Source organism: Diadema antillarum, unplaced genomic scaffold, assembly GCF_040938485.1.
Source record: "Diadema antillarum isolate AM-2024a unplaced genomic scaffold, OU_Dant_1.0 seq00000297_RagTag, whole genome shotgun sequence".
NCBI classification, from domain to species: domain Eukaryota; kingdom Metazoa; phylum Echinodermata; class Echinoidea; order Diadematoida; family Diadematidae; genus Diadema; species Diadema antillarum.
In genome coordinates this window covers 248,176-270,862 of record NW_027271320.1, presented here as the reverse complement: position 1 = coordinate 270,862, position 22,687 = coordinate 248,176, and the positions used below count along the sequence as shown (strand labels likewise).

Below are 22,687 nucleotides of genomic sequence, written 5' to 3'. Positions count from 1 at the left end.
AATGACTGAAAAGGTCAATATTTCGCTGCGCCCGAAAAGAACACGGGGAAATATGATAAAGCAACCAACAACAACAAAAATAATACTTCGTACTATCAACTGTATGGTGTTCTGTCTTTATCTATGGTGCAGATCAAAATCCAAAATGTCAACTTTTGCGGCGGTTTCCTCAAAACTAAACACAACTAGGACGAGACAACCACTTGATGACTAACGATTTCGACATTGAAAACTCTTTTTTGATCAACACTCTTTCTAACATTTGTTATACAATGTTGTAAATCTTCTCGTATTCAAAAGATTTCGTTTGAGAGAATCCAAGAGATAAATGGCATAACTTTGCCATGTGAATGACATGCAACTAATAACACATAAACGTAGGCCTACATGTACAACTGTACAATGTACAACATGTACAACATGGACAAATGTACAATTAAATAATTATAACTTCTTACTTGTGTTCCATGGTAATTACATTCATGACAAACATACAAGGCAAAATGTCGCCACAACAGAATGAAGATATCATTAACATTTAATTACTAATGGGTGAGCATGACAGATTATTCTCTTTTTGGGGGGAGGGGGGGGGGGATAGGGAAGGCAGGCCTTAAAACTCTACAGAGGAAATGGTAAGCATGTATATACAGAATACAAAAGGGGAAAAAAAAAAGGTCACAACTATCTCGGAAACATGCCAATTGGATGTTGCCCGACAGTCTAACAGTGCCAAATCTGGTGTGAAAAGCATTGATATACTTTTTGCAGTTTGTCTTTGCAGTAGTCTTCAGCCGCAGACCCACAAAATATGCAATAATCTGCTACACAGCACATGTACCAATCATTCTTCGTGTGACTACTCAAGACAAATAACTGCATTTTTGCTACTGTTGTACGTCGTTCCAAACAATATCATGCCTCTTGCACCCCTAATCAGAACAGATCAATTACAAAAAAAAAGAATAAAAACAATTCCTTTCTACTTCTGTTACTTCTGTATGTTCAATACTATTTTGACAACTTCTACCTGTAAAAATGCTAAAAGTATCTAATAGCAATACTGCAAATTATACAATGATTACTTCAACACTTCTATCACTCTTTCAACCACTTCAGTTATTCCTGCTTTTGTCAGTACTATACTACTACCACTTCCACTGTACTATTACTACTACTTCTACTACTACTACTACTACTACTACTACTACTTACTACTTACTACTTACTACTACTACTACTTGTACTACTTACTACTACTACTACTATTTCTACTACTACTACAACCGTACTACGTGTACTACCACTACTGCTACTACTACTACCACTACAACACATGTGCAAGGTACAATATACACACAGTGTGGTTCAACAGCTCCCACTGGACATTTCCACATTATTCAACCGTATTTAATGTTCTGTGAAAACCCTGAATGACATACTGGCACCTCAATGCTGATTTGATGTATAGTCAAGTGTGCCTTTGTCCTATTTCGAAGAAACGCTGCATGGTCCTGCGAAAATAGCTGTATGGGGAAGAGCAACGCTCAGTGAGTCAGACAGGTGTATACACAGAATTTTACTTGTAGGCAGGCCCTATTCTCTGTCTGTCCGTCTGTCCGTCTTTCTGTCTGTCTCTCTCTCTCTCTCTCTCTCTCTCTCTCTCTCTCTCTCTCTGTCTCCCTCTCTCCTCCACTATCTCTGGATTTAACATGTGGTATCTCGGTGTACTTTCTTTCGGAGGAGAATACCTGTTCAACTTGCCCAACACCAAAACAGACTGAACATTCTCCAACACTTGTATAGAATAGCACACTGTGAATCTAATGCATTCTAGATTGCTAGTTACCAATACTTCGGGCACCAGGGACTTTGGACAGTGTGTCCAATGCTATGGGATTTCACTGACCAATCTGCACACTAAGGATTTTAAGAGAGTGAAGGGTTAACAGCTTTATACTAGCAATCTGTTTTATGGTCATTGTTCACATGATGACTTGTATAGACGGGGAACATACAAAATATTGTCACTTTAGAGTTTGAAATGCTATCAAGAGATGTCCTTTAACCCGTTAAGGACGGACTGATTTTGCTACAACACGCATTTCCCATAGACACCTGCCCAAGTATACTCGGGACTCGTCCTCAACGGGTTAAAGTCCCAAAATTAAGTTGAGGGACTTTAATATCTTCATCTACTATTGGACACGCCACATATTTTTAGCAAGTATAATTTTTTTCACGAATCAGGACTTCCTTACTATTTCGCGAGAGGTTAAATTAGCAATTGTGGAGTAAAGCACTGAACAGAGAAATATGTATTGTGTGTGTAGTGTCACATTCATGTCGGAGTCAGAGTTTAAATATTTTTGAGATTATTTTCTTTTTTTTCAATTCGCAAATGGCACCAGATTCACAAAATTTGTGAAAACAAAAACCTCAACAAATTTTGTCAAAATACTTACTACTTCTACTTCTACTGCAAATACTTTTGCTTGTAATGCTAGTATTGTATAATACTATGACAGCCACTTATACTACTACTGCCACTTCATACAAGCTCTTGAAAGGAGCATTTGAAACCAAGAGGTCAGAATATTGAAGTTTTCACACACACAAAAAAAAAAAACCACAAGTCATGACTGAACACTATTTCATGTGTGTCAGTGATCAAACTTTCAGAGGAATATATAACATTCCAATACAACTTTTGCAGTCATTACCAATGGGCCCCATAGTTTCATTACATGGCTCTGTAAAACCAACGCACAGCTTTTGAGTACAATGTATTTCTGCATCTTGTGCACACCAAGTGCATACCCTTGTTTTTACTACACAACTGCTTTATATGTTTGCCCTTGAGATAGTCACGAAAATGTTCATCCAAGGGACAACATTCCAAAGAATATTTTTGGGTAATCACCTTTACAAAACCAAGTTGCTGACTGGTAATTTGGTACCCAATACTATGTGATTGGTTACTGGAAAGGGACAACTGTAAGAAAAGGGGGCAAGTTTCAGAAATTTGACCTTACCTGGGGTCATAGGAAAATGTCAGGCATGCATTCAATACTTGCCAGACAGTAAGTTTTAGTGGTCAGGGACAAGCAGGGCAAGAGGGTTTTTTTTATGGGTTTTTTTTTTTCCTTCTGTTTTTTGGCACCTTGCACTACTCTATATTTACATGATTTGTCAGACAGTGGTAACAGAAGTAACTCACACTTAACACTGCATCCTCGTGAACCAATTTCCCAGTTTCATGCCTGTCTGTGACACATCTCTTCAATGTGTTAATTGTAGAAAATACCATAATTCTTTTTTTTTCTTTTTATTTTTTATCATTCCACCCCCCCCCCCCCCCAACACATTTTATCTCGCCTGTGAAAAGTAAATTACACAATGATCCATCATTCGTGAGCTCCAGAGGTTGAGAATTTAATCAACTTTTACCATCGGACAAACTGACCGGTCAGCCTTGTGCATACACACGCTGCAATGTCGCAAAGCTTTTTCTCTGGCTTGGTCCGTTCTCCGAAAATGACTCACTTCACCAGCAGTATAGTCTACCTCACCAGACCTCAGTAAAGCAAAATCCCACTGACATATTGATGTATCGTGATCCCCAGCCCCCCCCCCCACCCCCACCCCCAACACACAATACAAGTTGAAGCTATTCAGTAAAACCTAATCCTATTGAATACATTAATATTTTTGAATTTAACTTGCAAACATTCTATATTGCAACTGTCGGAAAGCCAGGCTGCCAGATCTCTAGTTATCAGAAATCAGTCATACAATGTTGCTGTACAACAGATTAAATACACTACAGTTCTCAATGTTCACCTATGGTTGCTTAATGCACTCTGCATGGCTTTAATATGTATAAAACTGCAACAACAACAAAAAAGAAAGCAACCAATTCTTACCATCATAAATCATGAACTACAGTATGAATTCTACCATAAGAAACATGAAACTGTATTTCTGTTAAAAAAAATAAAAATAAAAAATAAGATATAATAATTTTCAACAAAGTGATGACACCCCAAACATACAAATCAGGCCAAAGCCCATGTTGTATCAATATTTAATAGTTACAGTGTAGTCTGCATACCTGCATCCGTAACCACCCCACCCCCTAGACGCAATAAAATTGAGCAAAGCACATTAAACCCTGTTATATCCCTTTGACCCCAGAAGATAGAGGAAGGGGGATGGAGAGGGGGTGATGGAAGAAAATGATGACACTGCTATGAAAGATAATGAGATAATGAAGAGGTTCCCTACGTTATCCTCCTACAAGAAAAAAAAAAGAGATAAAAAGCTAATGAAACACTTTGACCATCGACAAGCAGCAGGTTTCTTCTTGGTTTTACACACAGGTCGGATTACTTAATGGCCTGTCTTATTAAATGACGCACTTGTTTTCTCCCTTTGGTACAGTGTAGCATGTTTAAAAGGCTGCATCCTCAATTAGTTTTGTTGCTATTGTTGTTAATTTCGAAATCCACTGCAGTGCAGATTCTGCCATAAATGCACTAATTACATGCAGAACAAAAAATGCAACATGTCTTCCAAAGCAACCACCATACAATGACATACATGCAGGAAACAAAGATCGGTATTTGTTTGTGTTTTCAAACTGAATACCTAAAACATAGGAGACAATAGATGTAGATCACAATCAGTAAATGTCCTCTTGAGGAATGTTACATTGTATGTAAACAACCTCTGTTTGCACATTTTGAAAACTGTGTATATTACACTGTACCGGTTTTCTTGGTGGTTTAAAAAAAAAAAACAACAACAACACATGATCATTGTCTCGTGAAGTTTATGTTCACAAAAAAGGGGGAAAAATGATTCCAAATGTTTTGAAATAGTTTTTCGACTTTTATTCCTGCCTCATCTTTGAAGATCAACTCTTAAAACATTGCCCTATTGTTATTGGGGTTTTTTTTTATTTGTTGTTTTGGCTCTGTGTGTGTGTGTGTGTGTGTGTGTGTGTGTGTGTGTGTGTGCCTGTTGATCATCTGCCTGTCTGGGTTGGGTTTTTTTTCTGTCGCCTGGTGAAATTTTTGTTATTCCAATGATGCCTTTAAAGCAGAGACTAGTCTTTGTTTTAAAAACTTGAGATTATTTATTGATACAGTAAGGGGAGAGAAGATAAAATATCCAAGCGTCCAAGGTTTATCCAGGATGTGGCTTCCCCCATTTAGCACACTACAAACATACGCAAACTCTGTATAGAGGAAGCAAACAAACATGCCAAAACGTCGTAAAAACTTTCTGTTCCAAATGTGTTGCTTTAAGCAGTGTAATAGCTCACTTTGAAGAACTACTGCGCTTTGCTGACCAACCTATAGATGCTGTTCGCTTCTAATAAGAAGCATAAAAACGTTTTCAAAATATTATACTATCATTCAAAGACCAAGATGTCTGGATGAATAAAGTATCACCATACTAATGAATAAACTGCCTGAGAGAGGAATTTAAAGGGAAGGAAACCTACATGTACATGGATTGAATGAATGCAGCAATATAAAGAACACATCAGTGAAAGTTTTACGAAAATTGGACAATCTGTTCAAAAGTTATGAATTTTTGAAGTTTTGGTACAGCCACTGGAGGATGGAAAGACTAGTACTACAGTTTGTGATATGTCACATATGAAGAAAAATATAAAGAGAAAATATAATGAAAATTCAAGAAAATTGTATCTTTTATGAAAAGTACATGTTCCTTCAACTTATTACACACATATACACATTGTATATTACGGGTAACAATAATTTACCCTGCTTTCTGAAAGAGGCGTAGAACTGCTCTTTAACCCGTTGACGACGAGTCCCGAGTATACTCGGGCACGTGTCTATGGGAAATGTGTGTTGTTGCAAAATCAGTCCGTCCTCAACGGGTTAATTATGCCAGAATATTAGTAGCGAAAATATGTTGAATTTTCTTAATATTTCTTCATATTGTTTTCCTCTGGTGATGTCACAAAGAGATGTAGTCTTCTCATACAGCAATGCCAGCACTGAAAATGTACAGATTCAGAACTTTTGAACACACTGTCAGATTTTCACTGTAATGTGTTCTACTAATATTGTTGAATTCACTCCATTCACACATATATCTTTGGACAAACTTGACCTAACAAAAATATGGTAAACCAGTCACTCACGGATTGTCATTGTTTGCAATTAGTTTCAACATTTTTTCATGGCTTCATTTTTACATATATACTGCTAGCAGTCTGAATTTCATTACTACTGGGTGATAGTATCATTGTTTTTGCTACGATGCCACAAAAAAGTAAATAAAAGTTTACCTCAAATAGGACTGAAAACATGTTTTTCATTTCTTTTTTTATCTCTCCCTTTCTCTTTCTCTCTCTTTAAGGACAAATAAATAGCAGTGATTGAAGAAAATAGATATATATTATTCTCCATTAGTTCTCATTTGTGATTAATACATCACTTTCATATTGTATTCAACTCAGAACAACAAACACTGTATGAATTATCAATCACATCCTCAATTTTTGCCAGAGTTCATCTTATTTTTAGCCGCATGTCACCATCTTCCAGCCTGCTGCCGGCTTGATTTCCAAAGTTTAGCCATCCCACAGGTTGCCGTTTCCGAAGAAGACGGGGGATTGCGGTCGGCGGGCGATGCGCGGCAAATATTACGACCTCCCCGGCTTGGCTTACCAGAGATAGTCACAATGCATTCGTTTGACATTTAAGTTGCATCCTCTCAAGTGTCTCAATTTACAGGAGAGGCAAGAAATGATTGGACAGAAGGGTACATCGAAGTGTATGCTATGTGGAAATAGGAATTTAATACAGAAAGAAGGAGACAAAAAAAAAATGCAATATATGCAATGTGTAAGAATGGTACAGCTGTACACAGCAAGTTGGCATGAACGAGGAATGGCAATCTACAATCATGACTGGAGATGCCAGCTTCAATGGGGACTGACGTGACAAAAATGTTGCAAAAAAAATATTGAATCCCTGCAGAACAAATTCCCACCAATTAATCTCTGTTCTATTTTAACATAATGTGAACAAACATTTTAATAGCAAAAGCTTTCATTGCATTACAATCATACACCAGCATGCTTCACATTCTGACAGAACGTGCAGCCATTTGTTTGTTTGTATTTTTTTCCTTCGTTTGGTTTTCTCTTTGGTGACAAGTAAACTTCTTTTTTATTTTATTTTTCCTCATCCATTAGTAATCTTCTGCCAACCCTGAAATTCAGTAAATAGAAATAACTGGGAGAAAATATAAAAAATTAAAAATTGTCATCAATCTCGCATATCTAAATACAGAACTATAGCAGATGTTGACAAATATAGGAACACAAACTTGAATGACGCTTCTGTTTTTCCAAAGAAATAACAATATTCCTATCAGATGGGAACAGTTGGCAGATTTGTATTTTGATACAAATCTGCTTTACTGTTCCCATCTAATAGGGATATTGTTATTTCTTTGGGAAAACAGAAGCTTGTAACTTTGAGCCTGTAACCTTACAGTGTGGTATGTAGGTTCATGCAGGATTTCAGTGTTTTTTGGTCAAAAATTTCATGCGACATTCTGGGTATTGCAAATGCCTGCGAATATTGACGCCATGCTAATAAAAATGTCGTGAAATTACAATAGCCAAATGAGTACGAAGAAAAAAAGAATAATAAATGAAGCTCTGGAAAAAATATAAAATGGGCATTTCCAAAGTAAAAGGGTACTTTTCAGGGATGTTGCTTTATTTTCTATTTCCAGTGTGCATGACCCTCCCCCCCCTCCCCATACAATAATATGGTCTTCTAAAACACGATGAGACATAACTTTGCCCCATAATTGCTTCAAACAAACAATCTATTAGAATAAATTATACGCTGTAGCTTAAATTAATCCTTATTCACCATGGCCAAAAGTAAAGATAGCCCAGAGAACTTTGATAACCATAGAGCTTGATACATTGGAGCCTCTCAGAACACTGGACCACCACTACAAGAGCCTTCAACCTATTTAATAGATTCACACAAATTTCCGAGATTTTTCCTCTCACAATGCAACAAGCTAAACGGGTGTATCAGTAGTGGACCTTCCTGTTCGTTTACAAAAGGTCATAATGGCAGAATCTCAACAGATGATATCCACACACATTGATCATTAGAACACATCGCAAGATGAATTCACATTTCTGTGATTTTGCTCTAGCTGTCAACAATTCAAACCCTGTATAGAATAGTTGCAACTGACTGACAAATTGCCCTACATCAACAGCAATTTGTCAATAGTTGCAATGCAAACAACTCGATGGACGAATTTCATCGATCTGTATGGAATGTCTATATCTGCAATGTGAGAAATAAATCAATCTGAAATCACAAATTTCTGGCACACCTCCTGGATATAAAATTCATTCTATTTTTTTTTTCTCCTGAAATTCCAGTCATCATCTTTTCTTCCTTTCTTCATCTTCTGTTTTTTTCTCCCACCACGGTTATTTTGATAATACACAAAAGCTGTATGGTAGCTATACCATGAATCAGAACAGCTCTAATAACCCATTTAAGACTAGTCCTGAGTATACTAGGGCAGGTGTCTGTGGGAAATGCGTGCTATAGCAAAATCAGTCCATCCTCAATGGGTTAAATTTCTGCTACAGCTCAACGCACAGAGAGGGGGGAATTCCCTACACTTGGGAAGATTCACAGGTGCCATAAATCTTCAACGGCTCACTTGAGGCCTGTCAGTACTCACTAGGCATGACGTGCACCTATCACATACAGGCTTAACCCTCCCAGTCCCATTGACTTTAAATTGCCATAGACATTGCACACTTATTCTTCTTTTGTGGCATTGAAAGGGTACAAGTGTGTTTCATATTGGGGAAAACGTTTTTCTGGCTAACAGAAATTTCAACACCTGGGACTAAGCACTCTGGGGTTTATCTTTGTTATGAACTCAAACTTGCAGGATGAGGTACCGTTTCTTTAGACATTTGAAGAGTTTCACTGCTAAATGATTTAACTTCATTTTTAATTTGAGGTACCAATGGTACTTGAAATCAATGAAACAGTAAAGGAAATATGGGATATTTGTAATCATACAAATTTACGTTGTACACTGTAGCTTCAAGAACTTCCCTTGTCGAAAATGTTCTCAGTAAGGTATCACTGGAAAGGTTTTATTTTGCTCTATCCGTTGGTGGATTTACTGTTTAAAATGGCATTTACCTGTTTTGCCATTAAATTCTTCCCTTGTTCACAAAATTGATTCAATGGATTCAATGAGAAACTTAACCTCAGCAGACTAAGGACCACTGAGTTTACATGATATAGAGACCTACTCACACTGTTACTCAGTAAAGAAAGGAAAGTTTGGTTTTTAGTTTACCCTGAGCCTGAACGTACTGGATAAATGATGCCATGGTGTACATAATGTATTATATGGAGCTTGCATGTCAATCTTGATCACCAAGGTATGAATATAATTATGGTAGTGGGGGGGGGTTAACAGGTATTGGACTTTTCATACTTTCAAACTTTTCCCTATCCCTCCCTTTCATTTTCTTTCTCCCTCCATCTATCAGTCAATCATCTCCCCCCCCCCCCCTTTCTGTGAGTTCCACTTGTCATTCATTCCAACTTGGCTAAAAAAATAAACAAATAAATCATACATGTAGGTATTGACATAATTTTATCATGTTTTAATACCTGGGTAATTCCCATGGTTTCTAAATTTGATATGGACATACAGAAAACAGCAGGGAGCTATGATCTGATCTCTGGTGTAGGCCTACTCTTTGCAGCACAGGAAAACAAGTCATTACATACAATCTTCAACATGCGTTCTTGTTATTTCTCGAGTAGAATGTCCATTAAAAGTACAACTTTATGAAAATGCACACATCTGTACAAGGATATGACAGAAAAGAGAGTAGGTTCAAAAAAAGATGATAATAATAATCTCTTAAATCTCTCTTGTGCAAGGGTCTGAACTTCAAGACTAGTAGGGCAATTCCGCGGTTAGTAACGTTACATTTTAGGGACATTCTCATGATTTAGATTAGACTCATTTCTCTATCTGTGGATGTGAAGTCTCATTAATGTCACCAGAGATCATTCTAGTGTAGACCTAGAACAGAGCAAAGAATGAAATCATTTCATGAATTATTTTAGAAGAAAGGTCTGCTTTTAATGCCGGTTAGTAACGTTACAAAAAAAGGACATAGAAAATTGATGAGCATCTTTGAACAAAAAGTTTGCTAAAACTGGTATAGCTTGAAATATATCAACACTTACTTTTCATTTCTAGCTTTAAGGGCAATATCTACCCCAAATATCCTTTCTCATTATAACTTTGTTTGAAAATTAAGTACAAAAATCATGGTTAGTAACGTTACGGTTAGTAACGTTACGGTTTGTCCAGTGATTACAGATTGTGTGTTAACTCAAATCATTACATGTTTCCCCATGAGAATGCAAAGTTAAAGCTAAGAAACATCAGATAAGACATGAAACTCTTATTTCAATCATCAAACTCATGCAGTATAGTACCATTGTACTTGTACATGTTAAAAAAGACTAGAAAAAAAGTTTGCATAAATTACAAACTAAAAAAAGTACCACTTTTAAAGACTAGGTCAAGTGATATCCACAGTTTCATAACTTTGCCAATCACTGTTCATCATGACTCACAGTAATTCACAAAAGCAGCCTGTTTTATTGAGCAAAACAGTTAATGTGTTCCTTATCAAGAGTACTTTTAATAAAGGGGAAAGAAATCAAAGAGCAAAACTAATGTACCGGTATGTAGTGTGTACAGTGTATGGCCAATTGTGGTGTGCGTAGTCATTGCACTACATAGGAATCCAGCAAAATGCAATGTTTTACATTATTGTGAAAGTAGTTTAAGTCATATGACATTAACTCAAATAAAACAGTGTATTAGTTGAATTCATGTTTATTCAAGTCTAGGGACATGTATTTTTTTTTTCTTTTAGACCAGTTTGAATGTCTAATCTCTGCATTGTTCTGAAAATAAAAGTCTGTTCGCTGTACCTGAAGCGTAATTAACCGTGACAAACCATTGTATGATAATTTCAAATTGGGACAGAAAATTTGAAGTGATGGCCTCAATTGTTTTTAACACTACTTTCCACACAAAATGCTCTGCTGGCCCACAGATTCCATCAATTGCCCCTTCACATGGGAAGTGGTTTAAAAAAATTTTTTAAAAATCGCTCAATGTGTACCTTGTGAGCCTTCTGTAGTGATGCGAATGCTGTAGACCCCCCCCCCCCCAACATTTCCCGCCCCGATTCCGCAATGTGCAAAGATTTTGCCGCATCGTCTCATGACTTTTTTCATTGAAGTCTCCCGCATATTTTGAGACCAAATTTGCGACGTCCGGGTGCACCGTTCTGCAGTTATGTAATGTTTTGCATAAATGCATGTTGACCTGAAAACAGCTCAAATTCATGATATCGTGTGCACATCCAATGCAAATTGTGTTTTTTCTTTAATTTGATATTAATTAGATTGTTTCAACCTTTGACCAGTGAAATTAATCAATTGTAATGTAGATAAGCTTGAAAAAGTGCCTGCAACAAATTTTGGCCAAAAAAAACAATAGAAAACAAAAGGTTAAAAAACATTAAAATACATAAGAAATTAACAAAACAATAAAAAACAAAAGAAACTGATTTTGATTTTGCTATTTTTTTGCAAGAAAATTGTTTGATGTGTCTTGAGGAACTCTTACACAAAAATTTAGCAATCCTTCAGTCTTTTTTATGGCGTTATAGGTGAAAATATGATTTCAAGCGTAAATTTGCATAATTAATTTACTATAAAAAAAAGCCAATATCTTTTTACTGTATGACCACGTAATCTTGTAGTTGACATCTGGCTCTATCATCAGGCAAAATTTTGCCAGACCAGGACCTGTCCATTGGAGTCTTATTCACTTATTTCATGGTTAGTAACGTTACAATACACACAGGCTGTGGTTGGTAACGTTACGTGGTTAGTAACGTTACACATTTTGACTGCTGTTATTTCTAACTTCTATAATGATTAGTAATACTTATTTTTATATTTCAGTTAGTCATTGGACACAGCAGGAAAAATTGAAATATTATCATTCATAGACACTTTATACTCTCTGGAGGTAAATAATTTCACTTTTTGGTTAGTAACGTTACATGACTGTCCGATGGTTGGGGAAATGCACACATGTTTGCATTTCGAAGACATGTAAGTTGATTTTACTTAATCTATCCATGAAAGCACAGCATTGCCTCTATGAATTCAATATTTGTGGCTAGAAAATAGCATTTAACTTGACTAGCTATCTTCTTTGCCATTATGGAGATTTTGCTGATGAAATTCAATCTGAAAGATTACTTGTTCAAAATTGGTGAATTCAATACCTAAAACTATCAAGATACCCTAAAAAATAGTTTTTCCTCACTTATCAATGTGTTCTTTCTAAAGTCAAACACAAAAATCAAGGAAAAAACCAAATTGAAATTTTATGGTCATGTCCCTCTAACTGCGGAATTGCCCAGTATCATCTTTTCAAAAAGTCCTGTCCGCATCCACAGACAACAACCTTCCTCTCAAAATGCCACCCCCCCCCCCCAACCACCACCATCACCACTACCCCACCCCCACCTGCAAAGCAAACATTAGTAATACACTGAGCCAATACCGCAGCCATGTCCTGTCATACGAAGCCAATGTGGCTGATGTGGCCCAATGCCATGCATACTGGAATGGAACGGTTTTTACTGGCTAGAACACTAACCATTATCACTTTCATATGAAATCTTCATAATATTTCTTCTTTAACACCCTGAATTTTCATCAGGCTTCCTCTTTTTCTCCTTTTCCTCCTTCTTCACGTTCTTTGGTAAAATTACTATATAACGTGTAACCAACCCTTTTTGGAAGACTCTGTCAATAATCACATTCAATGTTTACTACATTTAACCCCATACATTGTACCACAGAAATTGACATCTTCAAGTATCACCATCACCAAACTGGTACCACTGAATTTTATTCAAAACCTATGACAAGACATTGTATCATAGTATAAAGAAAGATTCTTTGGAAAATACTTTCACAGCACTGCATAAAATCAGAATGAAGTTTTCGAGCCATACAAAGGTTTTAATACCAATTAGAGAGAGAAACAGCAATTCTCATCTTACAGCATGTTTTGCCAAATATAAGAATTAGATGTAAAGATTTCATAGTTATTACAGGTCTTTGAAAATTCTATAACTGAAACATGCAATCAAAGGAGAATAAATGACCTACAAATGAAAAGTGTTTTTATTTTCGCAAATGTTGTGAATCGGATTATATTTGCAAATTTTAGAACTTGTGAATGAATTAGGCCTACAATTTTGTACATGTAACTCTGATCCGAACATAAATGCAACCTGCTTTGGTGTACATGGACTAGTACACAGTACAAGTATGAGCACGGTACGCAATACTGCACGCATCGATGGCAAATTTAGCCATTTGCGAAATTGTCAAGAAGTTCCGATTTGTGAATAATTAGACAGGCTAAATATCTGGCATAAAATAGTGTGGTATACATTGCCTTGACCAAAATGAAAACAATATCAATGAACATTACACACTCTGACACAGAATATGAAACTTTGTGAGGCTAAACAAAACTGCGATATGATGATCCTACACCACTTGGCCTACACAGTGGAAATGCACAAATACAAAGGCATTCTGCACGACAATCTACATTGTACTTGACTGCCCTGTAAATAGATGGATACTTGAACTTGTCATCATAAAAATTTTGCGTGCTGCAGCCGGATGGTATTATATGGATAGGGTTGGACTCGAATTTAAAAAAAGAATATATGACAGCACAGTGAGCAAGGATGAAACGTGTAACGTCTTGTGAGTAATGGTGCACACAGGCCAAGTTACTGTACACCTGACTGGGGGAATCTATTAAAAGCCCACTGTGTTCCAGCCTCTTTTGATCTTCTCCTCCTCAGTGTCAATACAACAAAGTCTATGGTCAGGCGAAGAATGCACGGAATGCGCAGATCACTTCCCATACACAATGTAGATTTGTGTGCACAAGTCTTGCACTGCCTAGGCGAGTGGATTGTGGCTTTCCTTCAATTCTATACTAAATAACACACCGTCAAAAAAGGGAGAGAATGCTGTGCTGAAATGTACATTGTACATAGCAACCAGCAGTGACACAGTTTACAAAACTATAGCTGAATTCTTGAGATAGTTTACTGTTCACTCACTCTACAACTTTAGCCTAATGTACAAACAGAAACATACTATTACACGTACATTTTGTATATAGAGTATACAGCATCTACAGCACTATCGTTCTATAGTACATGGACAAATTATATTCAAGTGTGTAATCTGCAAGGTTCCTTTGTGTTTCAAGTAGCAAGAAAATGGAATCCACCATTGAATATTGTCACTATATTGTGTTATCCTGATTTGCATACTATGCTTTGTTTGAAACATACAGATAGTTTTCACTTAAGCCTTCACATTCATCACATTGGGTGCCCACCCCAATATCATTCTGAAAGCCTAACTATCAAATCCAGTTTTGTACCTGAATGAATAATTTGTCAGAATGCAGCAGTCACAAATCTTTTCATTCTTTTGTTTCCTCTTGAAAGCCAGACACTGCAATTTCCAATAAAATTGTTAACCAAGTCGCTATTTAAACACTTAACAAGTGTTGGTATTGAAGTCCTACAGTTACACTGTAGGGTCCTACTACAAATTGGGGTTGTCATTGTCTTTCAACTCCAAGTTGACTAGATGAGAAACTGGGCAAATACTGTCAACTTTCGAGACTAATTAATACTAATATACAGGAATCTCAACTTCCACACAGTAATTGCTAGTCTAGCACAGGACTTGCTGAAGAAAGCGAACAAGCAAAAACATGACACAAATGTGGTAGTCTGGGACCAGTCTGATCATCTTGCCACTGAGACAAGAGGATAGCATGTACGTTGTACCTGATTCAATTGTCAAACCACTTGTCTCCTGCATGTGACTTCTTGTGCTTGAAAGCGCCTGTCTACATTTTCATTTAAGATACAAACATTCTAAAATGTATTCAAATTTTTTTTATCTCTTTGTATTTATTTCTTCTTTTATGTGTTAGCCCCCCCCCCCCCTTTTTTTACGGGGGGGGGGGGGGGGGATCTCTCTCTCTGAATATCATGTATATGTATAAATGTGCAAAAGCTTTAGCTAGGAAATGCAGTTAGCAATCACAAACAAATCTTCCCAGTATCCAGTAGACTTGGGTATTGATGGCATGTTGGAGCTAATGGCATGGGGAGGCTACTGCTTTACCGCAGTACAGTCCCTGTACAATTCAGGCAGAATGCTCCTAAATTAATTTTGTAAGGAAAGTGGGTCATCCCCACATCTGGGTCAAATGGGATTCTTACACTGCAGAAAGCATCCCATACATTTTTTTTTTCCATCTATAAAAGGCAAGAACTATGTAAATCTGTCTCTACACCACACACACAAATTTAAAACAAAAATTGAATAAAACGCCTCATTTTGAATGACATGATTCTCCCCTAACCACTTTATGTACAAGTCGTACTGTATTTGATGTAGGATGCTTTACACACATAACACATCTTCCTGGTGGTTTTTGCATTCAACCTTCAATATTCGGACATAGGCAGCATGTTTTAAGGTCATGACACTCTATCAGGAAAATGGTCCCCATAGCTAGAATGCTGTGCAACCTACTTTTCTCACTAAGAACCTAATCAGCCAAGCAGGCAGGCGTCCGTTATTATAACATACTATCAGCAAGCTTCCTTACTTTAACTCAGTCGCAACCACTGGTCATGACAATGTATGAAAGTCTTACTGCCATTTCTGAAAGGGTGCTCTTCAAAAGGGCCAATGCACATAAGGGCTTTTTACACTTGCAAATTTTTGCTTAGTCCCGTACCAACGGTGGGGCTAAGGGGGGGGCCTTAGCCCCACCGTTGGTACCGTACTTTCCTTAGCCCACTTTCTGTTTACACTTGTTTTTGCCAAAGTGGGCTAGCCCCACCGATAGTCCCGTACTATCTGGCCCTGCAAAATAGCAGGGTTAGCATCGCAATTGCGGTGCCAAGCAAGCGAGTGTAAACAGAACGAAAAATAATGCGGGGCTAAGCGACGGAGACGAAGTCCGACCCCCCAGTGACTAATCAGAAACGAGGTCATCAAGTGCTGCCAGTGCGTGCGTGTACGTGTACAGTGCACAGCGTAATCATGAATATTCATGTGGTTTGGAAAGTACCGGACTAAGAAATACGAGTGTAAAAAGGTCAATTTTCTCCTTAGCCCGGGACAAGAGCTTAGTACAGGACTTATTGGCGAGCGTAAAAAGCTGAAAAAAATGGTACGGGACTAACGATAGTCCTGGGTCAGAGAAAGTATGGGGTTAAGAAACACAAGTGTAAAAAGGGCGTACAGTGAGTTTCGAGATGTCAGGGGCGTGCTGGTGGGAGAGGGGTCATCTTTAGCACCCTCCTAAAACTTCTCATAACTTGTAATGGTTTAAGGGCTTGTGCTCCTACGGTGACAACAGATTCTTCTTTCACGCAGTCCGCACAAATCCCCACTGCAAAATAGCTGTAAACTTTCCAAGCATACAGCTTGTAAAGTTAAGGAGATTTAAATAGTAACATGGTACACATCCAGCAATCCTCTCTTGACTTTAATACACACAAACTTGATTGACTGAACAAGTCCAAATTAACAAAAGGTAGTTTAAATCAATTCAGTTCTTCGAACTTCAGCACCAAAATCTTAAATTATTAAGCAGGTCCATATTCACAAAATGTAGTCTAGATATACAGTGTACACGTTGTACATCGTATCAAGTAATTTCTCTTAATTTCAGTATTTTTAAAAAAAAACTTATATTATTTGACGGACCTTCACAAATTCACAAAGGTTAAATCAACTGAATTACCTAAACTTCAGCACCAAATCTTAGATATGGGTGTAAATTTTCTCAACTTTAATGCCTAATAAAACTTGTTATAAAATGGGTTCAAGAATGTAGCCAATAGGAAGCGCTGAAATGAGACACACCTCCTTCCTTTACTTCAGTACAACTGCACTGCCTGTAATCCTATGGTAGATTGCCGATCGTCTGTGCGCGCGGCGGCTCCTTTGATGAATTGCATGCATACGCGTACGCGCTGTCAATCCTGTAAACAACTTCTAGTTCGGGCTGCCGGCCGGCCGGCCTGTCTTCCCTTGTGCATAACATACAAGCATGTATGTGGCGTACGTACGTATACTGTACTATACGTACACTTTGTACAGTACAGTAGACCAAGCGTTATGGGACCGGACGCGTACATGGAGTCACTTTGAAGAGCAAATCCAACGATTTAGCAGGTTAATTCTCACGCCGTTTTCAGAGTATGTTGTCTAGTAGGCCTATATGAGGAGTCTATATCAAGTCTTTAAGGTAAAGGGTGCATATTCTATGTAAAATAAGTAAGTTTTCATGCGGGTGTCCGGAAACCCAACCCTCCATTATACTTATACTGTATGTGCGGGACTTCCGCGAGTGCGACGTGCGTAAAAGTTTGGGACGAACATCTTCGGACGTCTTGACCCACAAAGGTACGTGAAAAACGCTGAAAAATGATGTTAGTTTTCGAATTTTCGATCCATTTTATAAAACAAATGATGCACAGGATTATTTCGTGGCGTTAGTGTAGGCGTAGTGCACTCGAGGGTATTTACAATTGTGAAACATGCACGAGGTAACGCACTCTATCCTGTGCATCATTAGTATATTATCAAACAGGCCCAAGTTCACAAATGTACTTTAAATCAAGTCCCAAGAATTTTAGTCCACAGATTTTAAAGACAAGCATCAAAAGGGTGTTATACCTATACATTTGACAAACCCTCTTGGGGAAAAACAAAAATAAATCAAACATTTCCTACAGTTTATTGATGTGCCAATTTGCCCTGTGAATGGACTTGCCCTTGAAAACTTGCCAACCATCTATTAGGCCATGTATACATACACGGCAGTGCGCATGGAATCGAAAGAAAACTTGCCATTCACGTAGGATACAATCACATTCTACAACATATGTAGATCCCTTTCTTTCTTTCACAGTGAGTCAAGTTACCATCACACACCACAATTTGCCATGGAAATGTGAGCTGCGTTGGAAAGACCCAAAATACGACGCTTCGTTCCTCACCGACTACTGAATATTTGCACGGTTTGTGGGGGGTTCAACAGTTTGCAGGGTTCAGGCGGCTCACCCAGCAGCGAAGATGGGGCTGACACCACAATGAGAGGCGCCAACAACCCCTCAACGAATCGCCTCATCACCGAAGACCCAATCATGCAGTCAAGTCACCCCCAAGTTCGGCGACCCCCTACTGTGACCTCTGACACGAGGTGACGGAGGGGGTCGGCAAAAGTGGGTCAGTGGTACCCTCCCCTCCCTGTCGAGTTAACAGAGCCAGAGGCAGGGCCTGACTCACTCAGGCTCACTGCCAATAGTCTAGCATGCCAGACAACACGGATGCTCTTAGATGTATTTGACCCTATCAAGTTGACCTCTTCATCATCACACTATTCACTTAGCACTTTGTTTGTAGACTAATTCATCACTGGACTGCCAAAATGCACCCACCAAAATGAGGGGAAATTTGAAAGAGCAGTCAAGATACAGAATCAGGGAAACAATTGGCAACCAAGATATTGTTAATATTTTAGAATGGAAATGCAGTATTAACTCTGTCAGCGTCATGATCTTTTTAAACGCCATCAACATTAAACATAAATTATGGAGTTAAAACTGAAACTTTGAGCACACGATGCCATGGGCAAACACACCACACGCACAAAAGGAAAGGTATACAACTTATAACTTCATTTCTCCATATACTTTGAAATATAATTTGGTTTACTCTCTATTCTCAACTCACAAGACTATAGTTGATCATACTAATATTTTCAGTAGCTCCACACAATACACTGTTGGGCTTTCACCAAATCATAAAGCTGATTTGCTTTTAGAGTGACATGTACATGGACAAAAGACAATATTCCATCTGAAAGTGTGAGTATGGAATCTGAACAAACTGGATTTATCAACCATCATCTCCAATGATAAATCATGCTCTACATGTAGCCTGTCTGATCTCAACAGAATCTATAACAAGTTCCTCTGTCAGTGATCATACACACAAGTTGAATGCAATCCCCATCAGAGCTTGCATACTGTAAAACAAGGAATGTTCTCGTGCATTTTAATTTCGTGAATTTTGCGAGCGCCAACATTCGCAATATTAAACTGCACGCGAAAGTTCTTGCCTACACAATGCATTGGATGCCAGTTGGCAATTCCCGAAAATTTCATGCAGCGAGAAAGGCCGTCGGCTCCAATTCGCGAAATTTTCATGCCGCGAATATATCGTGTTGGACAGTATTTGGTTTTGGTCCTTTAGTTCTAAACATTACAAAAGCAGTCTCCAACAGATTTGTTGTGGAAATTGAGCACAATTATAAAATATGACAGAATAAAAGTCAAGATTATTTGAACTTTGCTACAATTGTATAAAGGGTGGTAAAAAACCCATCAGCCAGCTTGCTGACAGCAATGTGAACATACAATTTGGCGAGTTTAAACTCACAGGGCATTTTATGCTTGCTTGAGGTATCATACGGGATCTTATCATCCTAATTCCCTATTCTTGAAATCAGACATTCAGCAAATCAAGGGGGGTAAACATGCTGTACATTTCACATTCATGACCATGTGTGTGAGCAAAGGAAGTACTCACGAAAGAGGGCTGGGCGCACGAGACTAGTCGGCTGGTTCGGCCACAGCCAGAGAAATGAGAGTGCTCACATTATACGCATACCTCTCTTACAATAACCAACATAGATTGAATTCACTTCATCGTTCAACTTGGCAGGTGTGGGGGAATCGACGCACACAGCGAGAGGGAGTAAGACAGAGTGAGACAACTAGCTACGACTACACTGCTATCGTTGTATAGTGGAGAGTGTGTTGCATTCGATAGGCAGTTTGAAAAATGTATTATAAAGCAAACAAAATGTACAAGGTAAAACGAAGACCATGTACTCTCCTTAAACCTGCACTATTCTTCAAAGACCATTCTCATCTGATAAAAAAGCAGAGTTGTCCCACATAATGAAATGAACAAAATGAAAAAGATAATCTGACAACTATATGTACAAATGTATGTAGCTGTTCATAGTACCATTGGTAGGACCTATGTTTGTATCATATAGTGCCTTTTTCAGCAGAACAGAAAAATGTTTCAGGCAGTAACGATGGACAGTGACTGCATTGGGACTTGTCCCAGATGAACTGTCAGAGACAAGTCCCGTTCAATTGTGCGCAAATGCCATTCACACACACTTAAATTAAAGTGTACTTACTCATTGACCCATTGAGGACAAGTCCCGAGTATACTTGGGCAATTGTCTATGGGAAATGCCTGTTGTAGTGTCGCAAAATCAGTCAGTCCTCAACAGGTTAAAATGTGACCACCCAGCTCAAATCCACAAAATGTAGGCCAAAAAGCAATCTCCCCTCAAATCTACACCTAAAGAATAACGCTGAACGTTTTGAAAACTACGTGTAGACTTAACCAGATTTAAATATTTGTGCCTAAAATTGCTATACTATTACAGAGACCATTCATTTTATGGTTTATGTTTGACACAATGTGGAAAATTCTAATACATGGTAATTGTGTTTTTGTTGACTGGTTTTCCCTTTTTTTGAAGCAATACAATATAGAAGGGTTCCATATTATGACACCAAATATTCACAGGGCTTGATTTTTACTCAAATACTAGAGCCACAGGTGGCATGAGAGACCATGCACAATGTGAAGCTCACAACCACACTGAAAACAATGTTGAACAGAGTCCTTGAGTAGGTAGAATTAAAAGAAAGGAAAGTGCGGGATTTTAATAATATTAGGCACTTTTCCTCCTGACACGCAAACTTTGACGGGCTTTGGATGTCGTCATCAGAGGAGAATATATATAATGAAGCTGTTAGGGATCTGCTTAATGCCATGCCGATGATTTAATTACACACTTACTCAGGCCCGTATTTCTCAAATCAATCAATGGAACACCTCACTCACACATGTGGAAACGCCGTGGGCAAGTCTTTACACTTCCAAATCGCGATGGTAGTCAATTGCACACGTGCTCGTGCTCTCCTTTTGTCTTTTTTTTTTCCTCTCGGCGGGCACGCGCCCGCGACGGACAACGGCTTCATTATTCCACACCCCTAATTAGCTAATCATTTATCGGCTTTTCTTGCCACCTCGTAGATCACTGCCTGACAGTTAAAATTCAACGAGCAGCAATTCACACATCAGATTAGCCTAGATCGCATGATTACAGAGGTTTGGTCATTACACATGGACAACTCCTACTTCCGATTACTTCGGTACTCTGTGCGTAATGCATTCATTTCAAACTACAATGTACAGTGCAACGTAATTCCGGACTACAAACACCATATATCTCTGTGACTGCCTTTCTTTTTTTTTTTTTCAGAACACAATATGGCAGAATTTCAAGTACTTTTCAATGGTGAATGATTCATATTTTCCAATGTGCTTGAGTGTAATCAGCTAGTAACGGGTAAAATGTCATTATCACACTTCCGCAGTCATTTGATTGACAAGTATGATGAATTCAGCAAATCATAGAAAAGTAATGCTGAATGTACACGTACAAAAAAAAAAAATGCAAAATTAAAACAAAGGCAAAACACTAAATTTTTGAACCTATGTTCACAGAACTTTTGAGATTCAAGTTTTGATCGACGGACCTTAAGTACTCAACATTTTTGCTTTCATCCCCGCTAAATTTTGTTTTTTTCGTTACCAGAGCTACAAAAGGTGCATACACAGAAAGGCATACAAGGGACTACACAGCCCCGTGGTACCTATAAAGAGGATGAAGTACACCAAAATTCTTCAGGAATACAGGTGAAATATCTCACAAAGAGCTGGTGTTTAAATATTACCACAAAGATGGAGGTGTAATTCTGATTCAAAGAGAGAATCATCCAAAAAAGAATGATCTATATTAAGATCATTGTGAAAGTAAAACTGCTGGGTAGTTTATAACCCTGGCATTTAAACAAAAACAACTCCATCCCCCCCACCCCCCAAAAAAAAAAAAAAAAAATCTAAAGATCAACAGATTCAAGAAAGTCTGTGTGTAATTACTTTTCACCCAAATCCAGGAAGTCATTGCAACTTTAATGGCAGAAGGTTCTACAGACCAGTAAACCCATTGAGGACTAGCTGATTTTGCTACAACATGCATAAAATTCCCAAAGACACCTGCCCGAGATGCTACAACTCAGGACTCATCTTCAATGGGTTAAGGTTGAGAATCTGCAAATACTGGATGTAGTATTAAAAGCCTTTTTACATTCCCTTGTCCAGTGCATAGCTGGCTGATTGGCTCAGCATGTCTAAAAACTATTCATCAATGAACAGAGATAACAGGTAAATCCCCCCTAATCCCTATTGTGCCACCATGGCCATCCCATTGGACCGAG

The 22,687-nt window shown here is 38.1% G+C and overlaps 1 protein-coding gene across 2 annotated transcripts in view; it reads right to left on the bottom strand.

Moving 5' to 3' along the window:
- The window catches only part of LOC139730200 (uncharacterized), a 94,918-nt gene that overhangs the window by 62,523 nt on the left and 9,708 nt on the right, over positions 1-22,687 (bottom strand). The window lies entirely within an intron of this gene.